Here is a 23149-nt window from a genome sequence, read left to right on the forward strand (position 1 = left end):
TTAACTACCTAACAGTAGCTTCCTCGTACCCTACCCGCTGGATAAATATTTGCCACGTACCCGTATCCATATCCGTCGGGTATCCGTTATGCGGGTACCCGTCTATTTTTTTCATATCCGCGGGTATCCATGGGTATCCGCAAGTATTTACATAAATATTTTAAAAAATAAATATTTAACCATAATTAGTGCTTAGATCAACAAGTCCCCTTTCTCTGATTGATTCTTGAAAAACAAACAAATAAAAAATTACTACCAATTTATATTGTAGTTTATTTTTGAAAAATATATTAAAGAAATTACTAACTTCATCAATGTCCACCTCTTGCAACATTGTATAAAGTTTCATGTTGTCCAATTTTAATCTAGAAGAGCCTTAAAACATAAGAGGTTCAGTACAAATTTCTAACAATCACTTAATTAAAATATCTAAGTAAAAGTGTTAATTTCATTACCTTCCATGTTTGTCCATAACCAGTCTTAGAGACACATCAATACCTCCACAATATATGAAAGTAATTTACTCATTTGTGGGGTAAGAATCTGACCACCATTATTGGATGAAGATTCATAATGTTGTTTACTAAAATATATATATGATACCCGTACCCGTCCCGTTAACATGCAGGTATCAAAAATATCCATACCCGCAGGTAGCGGGTATCCATTTTTAATATCCATTTCTTACCCGTTGTGGGTTTTATCCGCGGATACCCGCGGGTACGGATTTTTTTGACATCCCTACATACAACAGTCCCTTACTGATTGGGTTATCAGGTTCCGCATCTGTCTGTTGTTTTGTTGTCTGTTTATTCACTACAAACAAAATATTTCGTTAATAATTAATTTTAATAATAAAAGATTATTAGTTATTATAATAATCGGTTTATATATTAATTTTTAAAATAAAAAATTATTAATTACTAAAACCATTATTATTATAAATAAAAAATTATAATTGATCTCTAAATCAATTTTTAAAATTTAGTTATCAAAATAAATTTGTCATTAAACATTAATTATCAAGATTTTTATTATTAATAAAATTAATTTTTGATTAACTAATAATCAATTTAGTGATTAATTATAATTTTTTATTTATAATAATAATTATTTTAGTAATCAATAATTTTAAAATTAATTATTAATAAAATTTGTTTTTTAACTTCTTCTCCCCGTATTTCTGTTTCTGCATTGGCCCGAATTAGTCTTTCCGGTGAAGTATATCTACTATTCCGGATTGGTTTTTTCAGTGAATAAACATTTTAGGAGCGAATAAACTTCCGCAAAACAGTTGGCACCTCCCACTACTATTTTATATTTTCTTTTTCGGAATGTTCTTCCAATAGTTCTGGAAACACCGATTCGAAGCATATTTCCCGACTTTCCGATAAATTGAACTCCACCATTTCGAAACATCTCCACAAGTCGAACCACCCTTTGCCGACGTCGGTAGCTTCTAAACACCACCGTCATCCATGGAAACACATTTTCAAAAAAATAAAATAAAAATCATAGGGCCAAAACTAGAATTCAAAATCTTGAGGTGGTGCAGGTAGATATTGGAAGAGTGCAGCAGGTAGCTGCAAAATTAAAGGGTGTGAACAATAAGAGAAGTGTAATTGGTATGTAACATTCCCAAAAACTAAGTTGCAACAGGCCAATTCAGAACAGACTGTTCTTCCTGCACCTCCAATTCACAAACACATATTTCAATTGGGTTAGGTTACATATTTGGGTTAAGGGTGTTACTTTCTGCACCCTATAAATTTTCTTCCTGCACTCATCAAAGTTTTCGGAAAATCCAAAATAGGAGCAGATGATTTTTTTTTCGAAAAAATTAAGTGAGTGTTTTCCAGAAAAATCTTTTTGAAAGTGATTTAATGTGTTTTGAATAATAAAATCCTGAGATGGAGGATGGCGTATAGAAGTAGCAGCTTGGGTTGATCTAACCCACTTGAAATTATTCCCTAAGCCCAAGTATACTTTTGAAAATTCATCAAAGTCAACTTTAGTATTAAAGTTAACATATATATATATATATATATATATATATATATATATATATTAAACAGAACGTATTTATAAAAGAAATTCAATAAAATAATAAAAAAGAATTCTTCAAAAACTAAATTAGTTTATAGAAAATTAAAATTTGGATAAATTTATATGAAAAATGTATAAATTAATTCATGCATAATTTAGCTTATGAAAAACCTGTTTTATTCTTTCCTTCTTATTTTTTTAAGAATTTTTTGTAGAACTTTTTTAGAAACATGCCTTAAATGAGTTTAAAATTAAGGTGACTAAAATTCATTGAAATGTAAATTTGTTTTTCTAACTAAATTTACAGATTTTATTTTTTAAAGACTGAAATCACAAGAAAACAATTATACCAAAATTCTTCAGAGTTTTTTTTAAAAAAAACATTTACAACACTACGAAAAAAATATAATTAATACCAAAATGACATAGAATTTTTTAAATCAGAATTATAACTTTAGCTAAAATTAGGAAAATAAAATTGGAGTAAAGAATTTCTGTATTGCTGTGGATAAGGTTTTGTGATAATATCTTGAGCACTGTTTAAACAATTATATTACGTAAGCAAATGATAAATACAAAAATGTGGAAACATCATTTGACAAACGCGGAAAGGTGGCCGTGAGTGCCACGATGGTTGTGTTTATCTCATGCTTTACGAAGATCGCTTTCAAGTGACGCATCACACGTCACCAAATTAATGGTGAGATTAGATATATCCACAGCAGGCAGGGTCCGCGAAGCAGGTGATTATTGTACTCGTGTGAAAGCATGACTTGGACCTCACACACGTGTCACGTGGCGGTGCGTTATTCTCCAACCACGAAGCTTCCGCTATCACAGTTGTTGGGCCTGCTTTGTCCTCTGTGGGCCATCCCACAGTAAGGTTCCCACGCTGATGTCATCACGATAACGTTTATTCTTTACGTGACACTGCTATGAAGACTTCACGCTATTATATTAAAGTTTTTGTATTATTATTTAGTTAAAAATTCTCATGCACTCTAATTGTAAGTTAGTCATCATAACCTACAAAATTAGTTCCTTTTAATATTTATATTTTCTTCGAAATTTTAATGTTTCTTATATTTAAAATTTAATAAATATATTTATTTAGTACTAATAAATATTATATTTAAATTAATTGTTTAAATTTGTTTCGATTTTGTCATAAATTTTCGAATAGAATATATATATATATATATATATATATATATATATATGTGTGTGTGTGTGTACGTGGTTATTTGATTTTTATTTAACTTTTGTTTCTGATTTGATATTTATAAAATCATAGTTTTAATTTTATTTAATTTATTTTCTATTTAATTAAAATTTATTGATGTATTTCTCATCAATTACGTTTATTTTGAAATTCTTAACTTTTTATAATATTTAATTTTAAAATATATTTAAATTTAGTTTTAATTAGTTTAAATTCTTTTACGTTAACTGTTCATGAAAATTAAATTTATTTTTATTTTCTTAATATTAACATATAAAAATATTTCTTGCATACTTCTATATTTATATTGTACTTTATTCAAAATAAAGTTTACAAATTTTAAAGCAAATTATTTTTTTTAAATGATAAAATTATGTAATGTTTGTACTATATGTACCCAATATATTATATGTACTCAAGATCATCTCGGATATACTATATGTATACAAGACCATATCGATTTATATTTTGACGATACCATAAAAGAATATGAATGTTGCCTACTTAACCTCATCTTGTTCTATAATGACTCAGATCATCTTGAACAACACTACATTATGCCAAGAAGGATCAATCATGATTAGTAGAGGTTAAGAGTTAAAACATATTATCAGATCAAACAAGATAATTATGTGTACCATTCTAGGCCCAACCTACTAAAAGTGCATAAATTTAATATAAATAGCATTATTCACAAAATAATTAATTATGTTCATTATTAAATCATTCATTATCATTTGACGTACATCCCTAACTTGATTGTCAGATTTTATTTTTGAAGGCATAATTCACTTCTGGATTGAGACAATACCTCGACCTCAGAGCATATTGGATTATAAACTCAAAAGTGAGCCAAAAAAAAAATCTTGTAGAGTTTTCAGGATGTGTTCGGTAAGAACAATGTTAAATATAAAAATTTATAAAATATTAAACTAATAATAATAATTATATATTTTTGATTTTTTTTTCTATTTCTCCTCTTTCTTTAATATATTTGTTTTACTTTCAAGTTTTTACTTTTAGTCTATTTAATTGGAATGTTAAAACATTTTAAAATATTTATTTTATAAATACTTCTTATGATAATAATAAAATTATTAAGTAAAAAGTTATGGTACTTAATGATGAATATAAATAATATTTTAGAAAACAACAAAATCCGGTATGTTCAATTGAGATTATTAAAGACTAAATAAAATGTATACGGTGTTATTAAAAAAATTATATAGATTTCAATGAAATATTTTGTTTATTGAAATTTTATAGATGGTGTGACTTTTTATTTATATATATAAATATCATTTCCAAAAAAAATTAAATTAGACGGTCATAGATCAACAATTAAAAGTTATTTTTTTTAATAATTTTTCTCCTAAATTTTAAAAGTTTCAATTTGGTTTAGCTTTATTTAAAAAAAATGTCAATGTTTCTTTGTGATTTGTTGTTATCATGATCTATGAATTGAGAATTAAGTCAAGAAGAAAATATTTTGTAGTTATTAGAAAAACTTCACAAACATACTATAATTATAACTTAATTATAACTTGATGTTTAGTTTTTTTTACATACTCTCGTTTGTTAGGAATTTAATGTGAGTTTGAGTTTATATCGAGTAGAAATATAAAAGTTGAGCAGCATATGGATGTTGGATAGAAGATGATTTCTAATAAGGATTTGTTTATAGTTCATTAGTAACAAAATTTCCAAGTGTATATCCTTAAAAAAGTTAAACAATATGAATGAAAAGTTTTCTTGGTAACCGACTCAAAATGAGAATGGAAAATCATAGCTTTTGTGGATTTCTTGTATTGAAAGTTTTCTTGATATATGTTTCAATTAGATTTGTCAAAACAGATAACCCGACCTAACTTGGTTCGACCTACCATAAGTTGATCACTTAGTGAGTCAACCCAACCTGGCTCACTTATTAGCGAGCCAAAAATATTCAAACCCGGTCTGGCCCACCACAGGTTAGTGGGTTAAACGGGTTGGCTCATGGGCTCATTTAATTAAAAAAATATAATGTTTTTATTTATTTTTTCAGTCAAAACTAAATTATAATTCTAATTAAAATCTAAATAAACTTTAATACAATCCAAATACAAACCAAAATCACAAAAATACAAATTATCTATGTGTTGGCTAAAAAATACAACCTAACATGGCCAAAATGCAAAACTCAACTTAACAAAAAACACTTGTGCGACCCTTTATTTGCGGTTGGTGAGCCAACCCGGGTCACCACGGGTTCAACCCGGGTGAGCCGAGTCAAAAATCAACCCGTATTGAAATTTGTAAAAAAATTTCAACCCAACCCAACCTAAACTCGTGGTGAGCCAAGTTGGCTCGCGGGTTCCAACCCATTTTGATAGCTCTATATGTTAAGACAAGTGATGGTACAAGTAAAGGTCAAAATCGAGGGAAATGTACTAGTATGGAAGGGACTCAACTTGAGAAGGAGATTCTTAGGAATTCTAGTGTAAGTTTGAGTCTCACATTGAGTAGAAATTAAAAAGTTGAGTAACGTATAAAGAAAAAGACTCACAAGCACATTTCCTTAAGGTTTTGGGTTGTTAGGTCTCTTTTATGGGTTTGTTCATGACTTTTGGGTATCAAATAGCTCCACTTTAAATTCATTAACTTTATGAAAAAAATGTCATAACAAACCCTGCACCATCTCACACCCACTACCACTTCAAGAATGTGCTTCAATTTGCCATGGACCAAACAGGGTGAAAAACCATACACACTAAAGAATAAATGTAGAGATAGAAAATAATAAATTTTCTTGTGCATTAAACCATAAATGTTATTACATATGTCATTTTCAATGACCTTTATAAAAGGGGCACAAAGTGATTACAAGTTAGTTAAAAGTACAAACATAAATCTAACTAACAAAATACAATATAACCATATGATGTAACACAGAGTCACCAGAAAACCTTAGTATTAGATGACATTTTCAACTATCAAACAACTTCATTAGACAACATCCACTACTATTAGACAACATATTCTTGAAAGAGTTAATACACAACGATCTACAAACGAACATTTGACCTCATTGATTATAGTGTAGACACTCTACCATTAGATGCTCCACCACTGGATGTTGTAAGTTTTTCACTAGATGACCTACCACTAAAAACCCTCATATTAGATATTTGTTTAAGGCATTATAGCATCTAACAATCATGTAGGAACTTCATCGGATGACCTACCATTAGACACTCCAATGATCTTCTTCTTAAAGATCCACTAAGACCCAATAATATCCTACCTCTTGATGGTTTTACTCCCATGTCTCATTCTTTTTAAGGAACTTCATCTCTTTGTGCATAATCACAATCCATTTATCGCTCTCATACAAACGATTACCTCACAAAAGATAACTAGTTAGATAACTTCACTATGACCAACAAACTTATATCCTATAAACATCTCCCTCTATGTCTCCTTAGGCTTCCTATGGATTAAAATAGACTTCATCAAACACAATGTTTATATTGATTATTACCATCAGATAGTAACTGTAGTATGAAGTCTTTTAGCCCATTCTTATATCCAACAAACATTCCCTTCCTGGATCCGTGTTCAAATTTACCATCATCTATATGATAGTAAGTTGGCCACCCAAACACCTCCAAAATTGACTAGTCACTTGACTTGCTAGACCACATCTCAACTAGATTATTGAATGATTTGATTATGGATGGGGAACGATCCACCAAAAAACCTTACTCCAATAGCATCCATCCAATATATAATGCAACAATATGTTAAGACTTCTTTAACAAGGTTATGTTCATCTTCTCGGCAACTTCATTTTATTGTGTCAAATGACAAACAATTAAGTACCTAGTAATGCCTGTGTGAAGATTGACTTAGTAAAAATATTGTTAAGTTTTCTAAATTGTCTTATGTTATAGATTGTTTGATAGTTCAAGATCGTTTGGCGGCATAACTTTTTTTTATCTTCACTAGTTCTTTTGTATTTGTTAGTATGTCTATCTTGGAAGCATATGTTACAATCAAACTGTGTATCTTACATAGAATTATAACTTTATTTATCTGTCATTAGAAAGTTCTCCTACTTGATGTTTTGAGCTTAACTTTGGAAGAACTATTCACATGAATTTTCCAATAATTTAGGCATGATTTGTAGAACTTATTTATAATAGTTATTTTTGTATAGATAAAACCTTGTATTAATAGTTTTGTTTAAGTCAAAGTTACGAGTTCAATTGTATAATAAAAAAATTATTACTTGAACAATATTATTATACAAATTATGAAGAAAACCTATATCAGTTTTCTTATAGGAGACATTGTTTCCCATCAACATTTTACCACCTTCATAATATTCAATCATGGTAAACCAATCCCTATGAGAACTCATATAAAAGGAGTAACCAAAATATAGTACCCGTATCTAAACAATTATTTCCTAGATGTAAAGACCCAATTGTTTACAATTTTTGAAAAGATCTTTACGGCCAATCTTCAACTTCCTTCACTTAGTGACCTTCTTGTAGTTCTTGAAGACTACCAACCCAGAAGACAATGCATTTTCATTATTAACATATTCTTTGAAGCATATTTCTCTTGTATAGAGGCTTGAATTGACCTCTTTAAGTCTAGTACTATTCATCCTACCAAACTTACCAAGTTATCATAGGATAGCAAGATAAAGGCTAGCATAATCATCATTATGTCTTCATCTTCTACATTTGCATTTACGTCTTGGAGCTCCATGAAGATAAGCCCCCCTTCTTCATATGTAGTTTTAAGAATAATCACCTCAATAACAAATTATTCTAAATGAACTTTGTTATGAACAACTTTTCCACCTTCACATAATGTTATTAAGGTCTTCTCTTCTATAGCCTCGTAAAGGATTCCATATAACAATGACGATTATCAAAATATTGTTTACTTACATCAACTCTAGATCATGTCTCATTATATGTGATGTACTCTGAAACAATTGTACTAACATGTCTTGCTCTTTCAAAAAAGCTATCATCTTAAAAGTAGTAACGGTGAGAAAATAAGTCAAACATGAGGTTTATAATGTTTTGGTGGTCCATTCCATTATTGATTGCCAAAAACATGTTAAATCAAATTGATTCGTTGGAATAACTCATTTTACCATGTTTAAAAATAAGGAAATAATATTAAGTGGTATTCTTAATTAAGTTAATTATAATATTGACTCTAATCAAAATCATATTAAACATTTGATTGTTTAACCTATTTTAACTAAGAAATATTCTCCTTAATAATAAAAATCACATTAGTGTTGCTTTCACAAACAAAGTTTAAAAGAATTCAATTTTTAAGTTAGTGGAACTAATATAACATGCAATATGATAGATTAAGGAAGATAAATTTATTTAGTATTCTTACACTAATTTGTCTAATAGTGCATACTTCATCTAGTTCTTTACCAATTAGTCAAGTTTTACTAAGTATGCTATAGTTGGTTGGCCTCGTACAAGTATTATTTTTGGAACATAATCACTCATGGCTAACCCCGTCAAGTATTTTTTGACACTTAGCACTCATGGCTAAAACCCTAGATATTCTTTCATATTGAATCCACTGTTTACTAACCCCATTGGTTTTTTTTTCCATAACATGTCACTTATGGCTTAACCTAAGTATTCTTTTAACATGTCTCTTTTGAATTACCTAAGTATTCTTTCAACAAGCCATTTTGGGTTTAACCAAGTATTCTTCCAACAATCCACTTATGACTTAATCAGTATTTTCACTAAAGAAGAATATGGATATCTTATTTTCAATCTTGAAGACAAGTAAAGTTTTGATGATGATAATAAATGAAGAAAAAGTTGAAGTCTTATTGATGATTTGTGGGGAACTGCTGAAAACTTAAAGAATGTTTGGATTCAAGAATTACATTAAAGACTTAATGCTTGGATTCAAGAGTTGCATTAAAGACTTAAAATTTTAGTTGTTGAAGCCATGTAATCTATGTATTGTAATTAAGATAGTGAAATTAGTAGGTCAAAAGTCAAAATCACTAAAACACTTAAGGGAAAATAATCCAATTATTCAGTGATAATTGATTATCACTTATGATAATCGATTATCTCAGTGTAAAATTATTTTCAATAAATGCCATTAGAATAATTGATTGTTGCTTATAATCGATTATTAACGGTAGTTATAACTTAACCCTTCATATTCTAACCCTAATTTCGAAAATGACTTTTATAAATAAAGGAGGGAGTTCTCATGAAGAAGTAGGAGAAGTTAGAGAAGTCCGAGTACTTGAGAACTCTTTGTGAAAAGGTTTGAAAAACCTAGTGTGTGTAGAGCGTGTAAATCTCACTAATTGTGATCTTAGAAGAAGATAAGGTGAAGTTGTTGTTGCTAGGTAAAGTTGTTCATCCTTTGTGTGACTTAAAGGAGGAGTTCATCACTTGTAGATTAAAGGGAGGTGTCTTTCATCTCTTGTGCCTTTAAGAGAGGTTCTTTCTTTCCTAAATTGTTCTTACTGTGATTGTAATATTCATTTTATTATAATGTTTCGTTAATCTCTCTTTTAAGAGTGAACCAGTATAAAGTACCTTTTGAAATTTTAGCTATCTCTACTATCATAAAGAAATTGAGTTTTTTTTTTGCTTTGTCTGATTTTAAAAAGGGAAAAATTTTAAAGCACAATTTTTATTAAGAAACCAATTCATCCCCCCTCTTGGTTTCGTCCAATCACAAATATTCCGCCATGCAATAATTCTAATTAACAATTGGTATTAGAGCTTACTTTGGTAGTAATTCAAATTTTTCGAAAATGGTTGAACAAACTCAAACTTTTCTTGATGGTGCTTTAATTAATAAATCCCATTTGTTTCTCGGGGAAAATGATCCCTTTTGGAAAGTAAGAATGCATATTTTTTTGGAGTATGTTGATAGAGGTGTTTGTGATGCAATTTTAAATGGTTCATTTTGGCCTACTATAAATGTGAATGATGTGTAGGAACCAAAACCCTTTTCTCAGTGGAATGTTGGGAAAAACAAAAGGGCTCAATTTGATGTTAGAGCTCGAAATATTATTTCATCTACTTTAACCCTTAATCAATTTTATAAGACCTCTATGTGTAAGAGGGCTTAGGAGATGTGGGAAGTTTTAAGAGTAACACATGAAGGCACATACGATATAGAACGTGCAAGAAAGAACTCATTGATTCGGGAATATGACATGTTCTGGATGCAACAAGGCGAAAACATCTATGACGTGCAGCAACGTTTCACACACATTGTCAATCATCTCTCTAGTTTAGGTAAAACCTTTGATATTGATGAATTAAATATTAAAATTATGAAATCTTTGAATAGGACGTGGCAGCCAAAGGTCATGGCCATCATGAAATCTCAAAATCTTGCAACCATGTCTATGACGACTCTTTTTGGTGAATTAAGAAAGCATAAGCTTGAACTTGGAAGGCTGAATGAAGAAGAAGATCAAGGAAGGAAAAATAATGTGGCTTTTAAATCCGAGGTTTTCAATAGCAAGAGTCCCAAAGAAGATGATGACTCTAACAATGAGAATATGAGTCTCATGATGAAGAAGTTCACCAAGTTCATGAAGGGAAATGGTAAAGAACAATTCAAGAATAGTAAAAAGGAGAATCAAGGATCCTCCTCTAATTTTATGTGCTACAAGTGTGAAGAAGTAGGACACGTAAAGGCGACTGCCTAGATGGTAAAAAGAGTGAAGAGAAGAAGAGCAAAAAGTTCTTCAAGAAAAATAAATGGGAGGAGAACGATTCAAGCTCTTCATCAAGATTTACTAACGTAGATAAAGAAGCAAATATTTGCTTAATGGTTGATCACAAATCTTCTGGAAGCCAAGTAAGTGTTAATAATAATAATGAAAATTATGATGAACTATATAATGCTTTTCAAGAAGGGTTAAATATGTTTTTGGTCCCTTAACTTTCAGTGAATTTTGAAATTAGTCCATTTCGAAACTTTGGACCAATTTAGTCCTCCATCTTTCGAAATACGTGGATTTAATCCTTTTAATCAAATTTTGTTAATTTTGTTTGACATTTCAAGCTTGTTTCATAACAGTATTTGACTTAACATTAAAGCATAAATGTATCAAACAATATAAACAACTCAAATACAATCCTGAAATGCGTATGAAACATCAAATAAACCTAACAAAATTTTATTAAAAGGACTAAATCCACGTATTTCGAAAGATGAAGGACTAAATTAGTCCAAAGTTTCGAAATGGACTAATTCCAAAATTCACTGAAAGTTAAAGGACTAAAAACATATTTAACCCTTTCAAGAATTATATTATAAATCGGAAAAATTAAATTTTGCACATAGTAAATTAAAATTAGAATATAAATCTTTGCAAAAGAATTTTGAAAAATCTTTGGAAGAAGAAGAAATTTTAAAAAGCAAAATATCAATTTTAGAGGATGGTAGAAATGTATATGTTGAATGTGAATATTGCAAGGAACATGAATTAAAAATTAGTAATCTTGAAAAATCTCTTGTTAATGCTTCTAAAGTTAAAAAATGTTGAAAAAGAAATTAAGAAAAAAGTTTTTCATAAAATTAAGAAAGTTGCTAAGAATGAGAGTAGAAGATCGCGTAGGATATGGGTAGAAAAATGCAAGTCTTATTCTAGGAATATTAATTGTATAACATGTTTCTATTGTATGCCAAAGAGACACACGTCTAACAAATGTAGAATTAAACATTTTGATGTTCCAAATGGAATATATGCTTGGGTCCCTGCAATTAACTAACTTGTTTCTAACCTAAATAAGTTTTTGGAAACCAATTTTTTTTTCTACATTGTAGGTTATTTCAAAATCAAGGAAGTCTCTTTAGATGTTCAAGACCCAATATATTCACCAAACTTTTGGTTTCTTAGAAAAGACTTAGGCATATTACATATTAGTATTGTGTCTTAGATTGTGAAAATCATCATTTTTTCTGGTTTTTCAAAAACCACAACTTAATATTGAAATTACTTTTTCTGGTTTTTCAAAAATCACCACTTGATATTCGATTATTAAATTGAAATAACTTTTTAGTTGTTTCAGCAATAATCGATAATTTTAAGCAACAATCGATTATTCACCATTGTTCAGAATTTGATTAACTCTTGGAATAATTGATTCTTTGATCCTATAATCGATTATTACCGAATAAACATATTTCTGATTTTTTTAGAATGAGCAAATAATTAATTATCATTAGTCATAATCGATTATCTTGCTAAGCTGGGTGCGATTTTTAAATATTTTGACTGTTTGGTTGAGTTTTTTAAAATTTAGACCAATGTTAATTAGATACTTCATAAATGCAAACTAGTTTGTTGGAGATTTTTTTTTACCTTTCCTTCTTTGATAAACTTTTATTTTCTTTGTTGTTTAGAATCAATTTGCATTTAAGGGGAGTCCTAAAAAGGGGGAATATTACATGTAGGGGGTTTATCTATTAACCTATTTTTTTTTTTATTATGATAAAAGAGGAGAAAATTTAAAAGCATTTGTGATTAAAATGGTAAGTTAACCTTTGAATGCTTAAGGGAAAAATAAATATAAGTGATTGTGGTTTATCTTATCATGATATGCTTAACTCTCTCTTTTGAATGTTAAAGAACTCTAAGCGTAAGAAATCAAAAAAGACTTCAAGATATTTTGATCATCATAAAAAAAGGGGGAGATTGTTGATTAAAGAAGAAGATGAATATCTTATTCTCAATCTTGAAGACAAGTAATGTTTTGATGATGATGATGATGATAAATGAAGAAAAATTGAAGTCTTATTGATGATGATGAAGATTTATAGAGAAATGTTGAAGACTTAAAGAATGTTTGGATTCAAGAGTTACATTAAAGACTTATAATTTAAGTTTTTTAAGCCATGTAATCTATGTATCCTAATTAAGATAGTGAAATTAGTAGATCAAGAATCAAAAGACATAATCCAAGCAGCAATATTGAAACACTTAAGGGAAAACAATCCTTTTATATAGTGATAATCAATTATCACTTGAGAAAAAATATTTTCAAAAAATGTTACAGTAATAATCAATTTTTGCTTATAATAATCGATTATTAGTTATAGTTATAAATTGGTTTTTCATATTCTAACCCTAATTTCGAAAATAACTTTTATAAATAAAGAGGCAAATTCTCATGAAGAAGTAAGAGAAGTTTGAGTACATGAGAAATCTCTATGAAAAGCTTTTGAGAAACATAGTGTGGGTGGAGCATGTAAATTTCACAAAGTGTGATCTTAGGTAATAAAGTGTTCCTGTTGGTGCTAGGTAAAGTTGTTCATCATTTGTGTGACTCAAAGTAGATGTTCATCCCTCGTGGATTCAAGGAGGTGTCTTTCATTGCTTGGAGCTTTAAGAGATGTGTTTTCTTTCCTAAATTGTTCTTACTTGATTGTAATATTCATTTTATTTTAGTGTTTGGTTGATCTCTCTTTTAGGAGAGATTAACAACTGGACATAGAATCGTTTTATCTTAACTAGTATGAAATACTTTGTACAATTTTCTCTTTATCAATTCTATTTATATGCTATTATCATAAAGAAATTGATTTTTTTTTGTTTAGTCTAATTTTTAAAAGGAGAAAATTTTAAAGACCATTTTTTTATCATAAAGAGTGATAATGTCTTCATGTTTACAAGATTGGACACTAACTTCTAATATGTTAGAGATAAACATAAACAATGTTCTTATAAAATTTGTTCGAAGCATACAAAATTTTGAAAACATTTTAATGAGTTTTCTCTACTTTTTCTAAATGACTTTATATAGGTTTTAAATAGAAAATAGTTGTTGTAAATTTTTTTTATGATTGAGTTAACTTGATAATAAAAAATGCATTAAATGTATTTTATACATGCATTAAATCTATTTATATTCCACAAACAACTCATTACAATAATTTTGAAAAATAAAATAAGTACAATTTTTTATTGATTATGAAATATCATTGAAATAAGTAAATAAATAATTGGTATAAGATTATACATATATAAAAATAAGGTTAATTAATAATTATTTTTAACAGGATATAATAGTTTGGGTATGACCATGTCATGTCCGGATGGTAGACAACAATACATGACGTCATTAGTGGATAGAACTTAATCTTACCACGTGGTGGGTCCCACACCCTTATGTCATGCCACGGGCCTATGACGCATAAGTTGTCGCTTTCCTTTGTTAATAACGTGTCTCGCTATGCACTTCTTCACGTCTTTTTTCTATTGTTTTCCTCCCACAATTTCAATTCATCTTATTACCATCTTCCTTCTTTCTATTATTGTTTTAAGATAGTATGTATTACAGTAATTATCAGAGTAACATTAATTCTCTTCAAACAAATTTATTTATATATCATCAAGAAAACTATACTTAGCTAGCAGCTTTATTTATATATTTATAGTTTTGCACATCCAGAGATAACTAAGTATAATATCAATTTTATAAAAAAATATTAATAAAATAAATCTTAATTTTCAAGTCAATCGAAATTAATTTATTTGATCTATATGTTTGTTATTTTAGACTCTTTTATATCTATAATATTGACACCAATAAAATACTTTCTAAAAATTTACTATTGATTAAATAATTATTAGACCATCTCTAAATATCTAACTTTAAATATCTAACTTGACACTTAATCCATAGTATATATGAAAGTGTCTTAAAAATCACTAAATGAATTATTTTATAATGTTTAAATAATTTCCTCATTTGTTCTTCCTTGATTCAAGTACGAATGACTTATAATATTATATTCTTAGTTGCATTTTTCTATTTTATTTAAATGTAATGATACACATGGGAGGAAAATGTTGCAGAGCATTTAGTCCAACACTGGCAGCAGTGTTTTGCAGAGTGGGATGTTGCAAAAGGGCCAGGTGGGGATGGCCGTCCAAAACCACGACGTAGAAAATAAAATTAAGAAAAAAAAATATATGAAGTGACATAACCTCAAACGTGAGACGACCAAATAACACCGCGTAATCTTAGAAACTTAGAAAATAAAATAATAATAATAACCTTATTTGTCGTTGACGTTACAAGCTAATGACCCTTTCAAATCATCAACAACTCACCCCACTCTCTCTTCCTTTCCCCATTTATATTCACCCTCCATAGCCAAAATCCAACAACCTCAAACTCACACAACATCTTCATTTCTTCTTCTACTTCTTCTTCTTGTTCTTGTTTTCTCTCTCTACCAATCATTAATTTCCTCAAAAGTAAAACATCATGCAACAAGCAATTCCTTATAGGTCATGGCAACCTCTCATCTCATCTTCCCCCACCACCACTCACTTCACTAGTTCTATCAACAACACTAATAACACTTCCTTTGTTTCAACCAAAATGGTGTCAAACATGGTCTTAGAGAACGCGGTTATAGTCTTCGCCAGGCGCGGTTGCTGCATGAGCCACGTGGTGAAGCGGTTGCTTCTGGGTCTTGGGGTGAACCCCGCCATGCATGAGGTTGAGGAGAAGGACGAAGTGGCTGTGATTAGAGAGTTGGAAGCAATTGTGGGTAGCAACGAAAACAGCATGCAGTTTCCTGCAGTTTTTATTGGTGGGAAATTGTTTGGTGGATTGGATCGTCTTATGGCCACTCATATTTCTGGGGAATTGGTTCCGATACTCAAAGAAGCACGAGCTCTATGGCTTTAGTTTTTTCCATTTTCTTTCTTACTTAATTCCTTTTTCTTATTCATTAATATATGTTCATTTTGGGTACATCTTGATTCCTTCTCTTTGGGAAAAAAAAAGAAAAAAATAATGTAATGAAAAAAATTGTGTTTTTCGATGTCTAGAATTTGATACAGAAAGTTCAGAAATTTCATATGATGTTTCAGAAATGCAGAGTTGTTTACTTACAGTGGAGGGGACTCCCATTAGACTAATGGTTAAAGTTATGATAGAATACAACAAAATAAAATGACGCGTCATCAGATAACAGATTTTGTACTTATATGTATATGCACATACTTCGAAGTCGAAATCATTTAACTACTAAATTTTTATATACCAAAGTGACAGATCAACATCTCAAATTATTTGTCATTTTAACGTAAAAAGTGTTCATATCACTCATGTTTGTCTGTAAATTAAGTTCATAATTCATAAATAAGTTTTGAAATCGTTTTTACAATATTATTTAAACACATTTCACATTAATAGTTTATCAATTTAATATATTATTACTATTATTATGAATAAGATTAAAAAAATTATTATACGTGATAGATGGGTTATTAATTAAAAAAAATATAAATTGTTTGAATATATATATATATATATATATATATATATATATATATATATATATATATATATATCAATATCAGCTATTATTGTTTAGTTTTCAAACTCTAGGGTTAATATCATAAAAAATAATAAAATATATTAATTTCATTCTTTAATACTTTGTCTGTTTGGAGGTTTAGTGTATAACTATTTTAATGAAATTATATTCTTATTATTTTTTTAATTTATAAATAAAACGACATTCTAAATAACAAGAAATTCATATTTATAATAAAAAATAATAACTATATAAATTTTAATAATATATTACGTAAAGTCTACATATATTTTCTTTATATGTCATATGATAGAATTATCATCAATATTCTTTTACAGTATTTAACACAGTTGATTGATTTACGTTGTTGATGATTATACATATTCATATATTTGTTGTGACTTTAAATACATATACCCAAAAGATTGTGATGAGGTAGGTTAGAAATAAACTATTGATTACAGTGGCCTTTTTCATTCTGTCACATTTTTTTTTTCTATTTGTGCTGTACTGCTACAAGGAAGCTTCCATTTTTGACTTCAGCCATTTTTGGAGGGTGCAAGTGTAGGTAAGCAAATAAAAAAACTTTGAATTCATCATTTTAAATTACTTGATCCCCTCTAAGCTTGGATCATCATTTTAATTTCTCTATTTTTTATTTCAATATCATATTGTAAAAAAAATTATAACTTTTAATTTTCCAGTTTTTTTTAATTTGATTCCGACATATTTATTTACAATGTTATTAAAACTTAAATTAGTCAATTAACATGTAAAATTAAAAATAAAAATAAATATTTGAAAATTTAGGATTAAACTAAAATTGAAATTTCCCTAGAATTTCTTAACTAGAATTACAGAAAAGATAAAAAAACTAAAAAAGCAACGAATTAAATAATTAACAAAAATCAAATCACAGATATAGTTTAACAACAAATCTTTGTGACACTTGAAATAATTAACAACAAATCATATATATATATATATATATATATATATATATATATATATATATATATATATATTTAATTCTTTATATTATAAATACTTTACTTTTTAGGGAATCATTTTTCTTGAGTTTATATTATTACTATATGGAAGATGTTGGACGAAAAAAATAAAAATGATATATTTTGGATTCTCAATGCATAAAGATAATATTTTAACTTAAAATATTAGAAAAAAATGTCAGCTCGATTTGAAATAATACTTTTAAAAAGATAAATTATGAAAGAAAAATAACTAAATATTAAATAAATAAAAAATTAAATAATTTCTTTGAATACAATTATTATTGATATTTCATTTTTTTAGTTCAATTAAAATATTATAATTTTAATATATAAATATTAGTTTCGTTTTGAATTTTTAAAAATTAATTATATATTTATATTTTAATAACTGTCATATGTATTTATTAAATAACAAATTAATATTAATATATAGATAATCTTTTATTAAATACTTTTGACTTTTAAAATTAATAAATAAATAATTAAAGACTCATCTCAAAATTAAGTATATATTAATATTAATATTTTATTTAAAAATATACAAAAATTAATAAACGTTAAACATATATTTAATTAGTTTAATCATTAACAAAGTTAGAATAAAATTAATTAATTTTATTATTGTATTTTTAAGATAATAAAAAATAATAAAATTATTATTATTGTTATTATTATAATTATAAAATTAAATATAAATAATTTTTATAATTTTATTGTAAATAATTTTTATTTATTTTAATGGTAATTTTACAATTAAAAAATATTTAAATTTTTAAAAGTATTAAATTTAGAAAGATAACAGTAGAATTGATAAAGTAATTATTTTAACTTAAAAAAATTATTTAAAGGATATATAGTTAAAAGTTAAATATGGATAAAAAGAGGAAAATTTTATATATATTTTAGAAAGATAAGTTTTTTATCACATTAAAAATAAATAATACTTATTTTGCCCGTTATTTGTTTAATAAGAAATGAGAAAAGTCATATATCATTGTTAATAGAAAATAAAATTAAATAATTGTGTACGTATTCGTTCAGCTAGGGACCCTTGCATCTTGTTCGACATTTTGCTGTGTGGGTCTCACCAACGTGATTTCTGGTAATAGAATCAGAAGGACAATTTGGTGCGTTGTGTACACACTGTTAATTTTAACTTCATCTACCACCGACAACACAGAAAAAAACCATAATCTATGTTTGCATCTTCAATCAATAATTATTGTAATATTGTAGCAACAACTTCTGTATTCTTATTTTATGGGAACTACTTCTCAATTTAATACTGTGTATGATTATGCAATCAGGTATGAAACCAGTTTTATTTAGTGATTAAGATATTATCCTATTATTCAGTAACCAAATACATCAATAAAATATGACTTTTTTATTTTATTGTTGATTGAGAAGTTTTATAATTAATTTAAATTTTTATTTTATTGATATAATTTTTTGAAGTGAGACTACATATTATGTAGAGATGAATGATAGCAGCTCATTCCATAACAAAGTTTGTTTTATTACCATCACTAGAGTTAAATATTTATCTAAAAATATTCATGGATTATTTTTAAATTTGTGAGTTCTCATATATGCTTAAAATTATTTTTTTTTATAATTTTTAAATAAGATTATTAATTTTTTTTTATTTAAAATATGAATTTAAATAAAAAAATGGATCTTAAAAATTTATATCGTAATATATCAATATAATAAAACTAGTTTCAAAAACAAATAAAAAAACAAAATCAGCGTTTTATGTATGTAAGAGTTTGTAGGTATTTAAAAGTCACGTAATATTTTACAACTTGCTCTATTTACACTGAAATTCATAAGTTCTTATACACACAATTTAAAATCCTAACAATTAAATACTTATATAATAAGATAAAGTGATTTTTCCTAGCAAGGTTTACTAAACATCAATACTCATAAGAAAAAATATGCAGTAATAAAATAAACTAAGTTTTTATATCAATCTTGGTTTATTTAATTGAACTAGCAATATTTTATACACACATGTCAAATACAATAATAATAAGAAATAAAACAATTATCTAAGAAGATAGAGTATTTAATATTGAAGTTATATATTCATTATAAGATCAAATAAATAATTTTATTTGAACTAAACAAATATCTTCTAAAACAAGCTTTATACAACTATATTCATTCCTTAACAAACATAAAAGTTTTATAAAATAGAAACAAGTTTTATACATAAAGTATTTTGGAGGAATAAACATGACCTTGTATTAAAAATTTCTAACTATACTAAGGATGTATTCGTTTGAAGAGATTCAATAAATAAGCTGATTTGGAGAGATGGATATAAAATTTATTTTGTGTTCGATAGAGATGATTTGTGATTGATTGCAGTGATGGATTTGCGAGATAATACCAAAGATCCATTCGTGTGTATATATATATATATATATATATATATATTTGTATATTTTTTTTATATTCATAAAAAAATTATTTTATTTTAAAATTTATATAATTTTAATATTTCTTTTAAATCGTATTAATTATTTATAATTATTTTTATAACATTAAATTACAAAATTATTCTCTTTTTTTTCATTAAGGGTATTTTGGTAATTTTTTAAATCTATCTATTTTTACAATTTATTTTATCCATCATATCAATCAAATCTTTCCCTAACTTTCATAAAATTTATCTCCAAATCTACTCACTTTACCCTCTAAATCCACTCAAAATAACACACAAATTCATCTACCCAAATCCATACAAATTCATCTTCACACTCTCTCCCAAATTCATTCCCCCAAGTGAACACACCCTAAAGGAACATTTTGTTATTGTCTTTACCGCACAACATCCTCGACACTTGTTATTTTTTTTGCTCACATGTGCCAACACGGTCATTGCAAATGGAAACCATAAACCACAAACACATGGATAATCTAACTTTTAAAAAGATTAGCATCACAACAAACATACATACAAATGTAGTATCACTATGGAACCTCTATCACCTTGATCATCCATGCTTTTAAGCATCATAAACATCTATTCATCTACATCATCACGCATCACAACATGTACTCATACCATGCACAAAAAACAAGACTCACTTTTGGAAGACTAAGACCAAGGACTAGACAACTAGGATCATGCACCTATCAATAGCCTTACCAATGGTTCTGTCAGCCCAAAAAAATTTAGGGAGTAACAACCTTACCAGTTGTTCTGTTAGACAAGAATTGGGAGAACCACCAACCTAATTCCCCTTTTAACAAGGTAAATTGTGTGTGACTATCTGATCCATTGGAACCTCCTATCACTCTCACCATATAACCACTCTTCTCGATATGGTATTAAGAAACTATTAAAGTCAAGATAATCCTTTTACAACCCTCATCTTATGTTGTCTACACCACTACACATATAGTCATCCCTACCCAGAACGCACATACATAAGTAGATTTTAACCACTAATCAAGGCTTTATAAGGCCTTTCACATATATAAATGCTACATATATTTGTATATCATCTTGAGCCATTTGCTCAGGCACATCAATATTTTGGGCCTTGCCAAACACTACCTAGCCTTTGAAGTGTGTGTTCACGCACATGAGTAGTTGTGGTTTCACCAAGCACTACCTAGCCTCTAAGAACATATACACCTAAAATCAATTATAAAAACTATCAAAACAGTATTCTACATGATAAAAGTAAATAACAAATAAAAATATTAAAACAATTATCAAATGTGTATTTTAGATACAATTTGACATACCACTGAATCAAATCATACAAAAGAAAATAAAATTATAATTAAAGGTATGATAAGATGAAAAATACCTTAGATATCTAAGAAAACTGTTCAAATATCAAAAGAGTTCGTCAAATGAAACAAAAATTGATAATAATAGAATAAAGAAGATAAATGTTTTATATAACCTAGTAAATGAAAGACTTGCACTATTGAACACTTAAATTGAGAGTGTTAAATATTTTTACGTGAAAAAAGATATAGAATAAATAAAAATATTTGAAAAGAGTAGAAATATTCAAATTGAGACATAAAAAATATTTAATTGACATACATCATTTGAACATAACGCACAAAAGTTATAATAAGACAAAAAATATCTTGGAGATACAAATGAAGGTATATATATATATGTATGTATGTATGTATGTATGTATGTATGTATGTATGAAATTTACTTTTTTGTAGTAGGGTATTAATACTCTACACCAAACTTATCCAATCTCATACCCTGGTAAGATGTTTATGCTCTTCCCCAATTTGATATGATTTCATACCTTTATTTTACTCAATATTAACTTGTTCTTCTTGGCTAAGGCGTGGGACAAGATATTTTTTCTCTAAAGGCTAAAGGTAAAAGAATGAAATAATTAGGCTAAAAAAGGTTAACAACATATGATTAACACATCAGGATTGATTATTTGTCCAAGTAGCTTTAAACACATGAATCATAAATAATTGCTTTTATCTCCCCTAACCATTTATGTGATTATATTAACAAGAATCAGGAAAAAATCATTTTCATGGTAATAGCTACTTTCCACATAGCTCTCTACTCTAAAGCTCACAACACTCAGATGTTTCCACACTCAAATATCAAAAATTCTGGTCATATTCTCACACTGAACAAGGATTGACTAAATAAAAACATACCAAATTGTTACAATCTATGTTTGCCATAAGTTGTCTCAAAATATGTGCAATTGTTAGACAAGAAAATCCTTGCTAAAACATATTCTAACTCAGTTGACCATCCAAACATTCAAATCATAAAATTTGAAGACATGATTAGAACAAGTTCAGAAACAATTTAATAACTAAGCATTTCCATACACAAATTAAAATACTACCAAACAAGAAAACAATAAAGAAAAATAAAATTTAAATAAAAAATAAACTTAGAAAAATACTTAAAAACTTAGAACACAATGAGTTGTCTGCCGATAAGCACTTCTTTAAAGTCTTTTAGCTCGATGCTTTTATTATTACACTTGGTTGGTGCTTTTGGTATGCTATTTCTCTATCTCACCTATATAAAATAAGGAAACACTAGAAGGTACATATTAATAGTAACAATTAATTTATATAAAAATTAAATTATACATAAAAATAGAAAGAAAAATATATAAACAATTTAAGTCAAACTTGGGAAATAAAACACAATTGACTAAAAAAAACGCTAATTCCCGACAATGGTGTCCAAAACTTTTTACAAAAATGGACAAGTGTACCAAATCGTACATGTAATAGAGTGGATAAGTTGAGAGATCATTTTCCCAAGAGAGTCGTGTTATTTAGAAAAAAACTATGTTTATTTACTAATTAAGGCCAAGAACTTTAAAGTAATGAAAATATTAATTTTTTGTTTATAAAATAATTCAGAATTATAGAAAGAAAATTAAATTTATGAAATTAAAATATATGGTAGAGACTTCACCAAGGTTGGGTTTCATGATCTAATTCAATGTAAAAACATTAA

At 27.5% G+C, this 23149-nt stretch overlaps 1 pseudogene; it reads left to right on the plus strand.

Annotated features, from left to right (window-relative positions):
- The first annotated feature begins 15438 nt into the window (after window positions 1-15438).
- On the plus strand, window positions 15439-16187 carry LOC114168689 (glutaredoxin-C9 pseudogene; annotated as a pseudogene).
- Window positions 16188-23149: the final 6962 nt, after the last annotated feature.

This window comes from Vigna unguiculata, chromosome 11, assembly GCF_037176805.1.
Source record: "Vigna unguiculata cultivar grain cowpea cultivar isolate G323 ecotype 2 chromosome 11, ASM3717680v1, whole genome shotgun sequence".
NCBI lineage: Eukaryota > Viridiplantae > Streptophyta > Magnoliopsida > Fabales > Fabaceae > Vigna > Vigna unguiculata.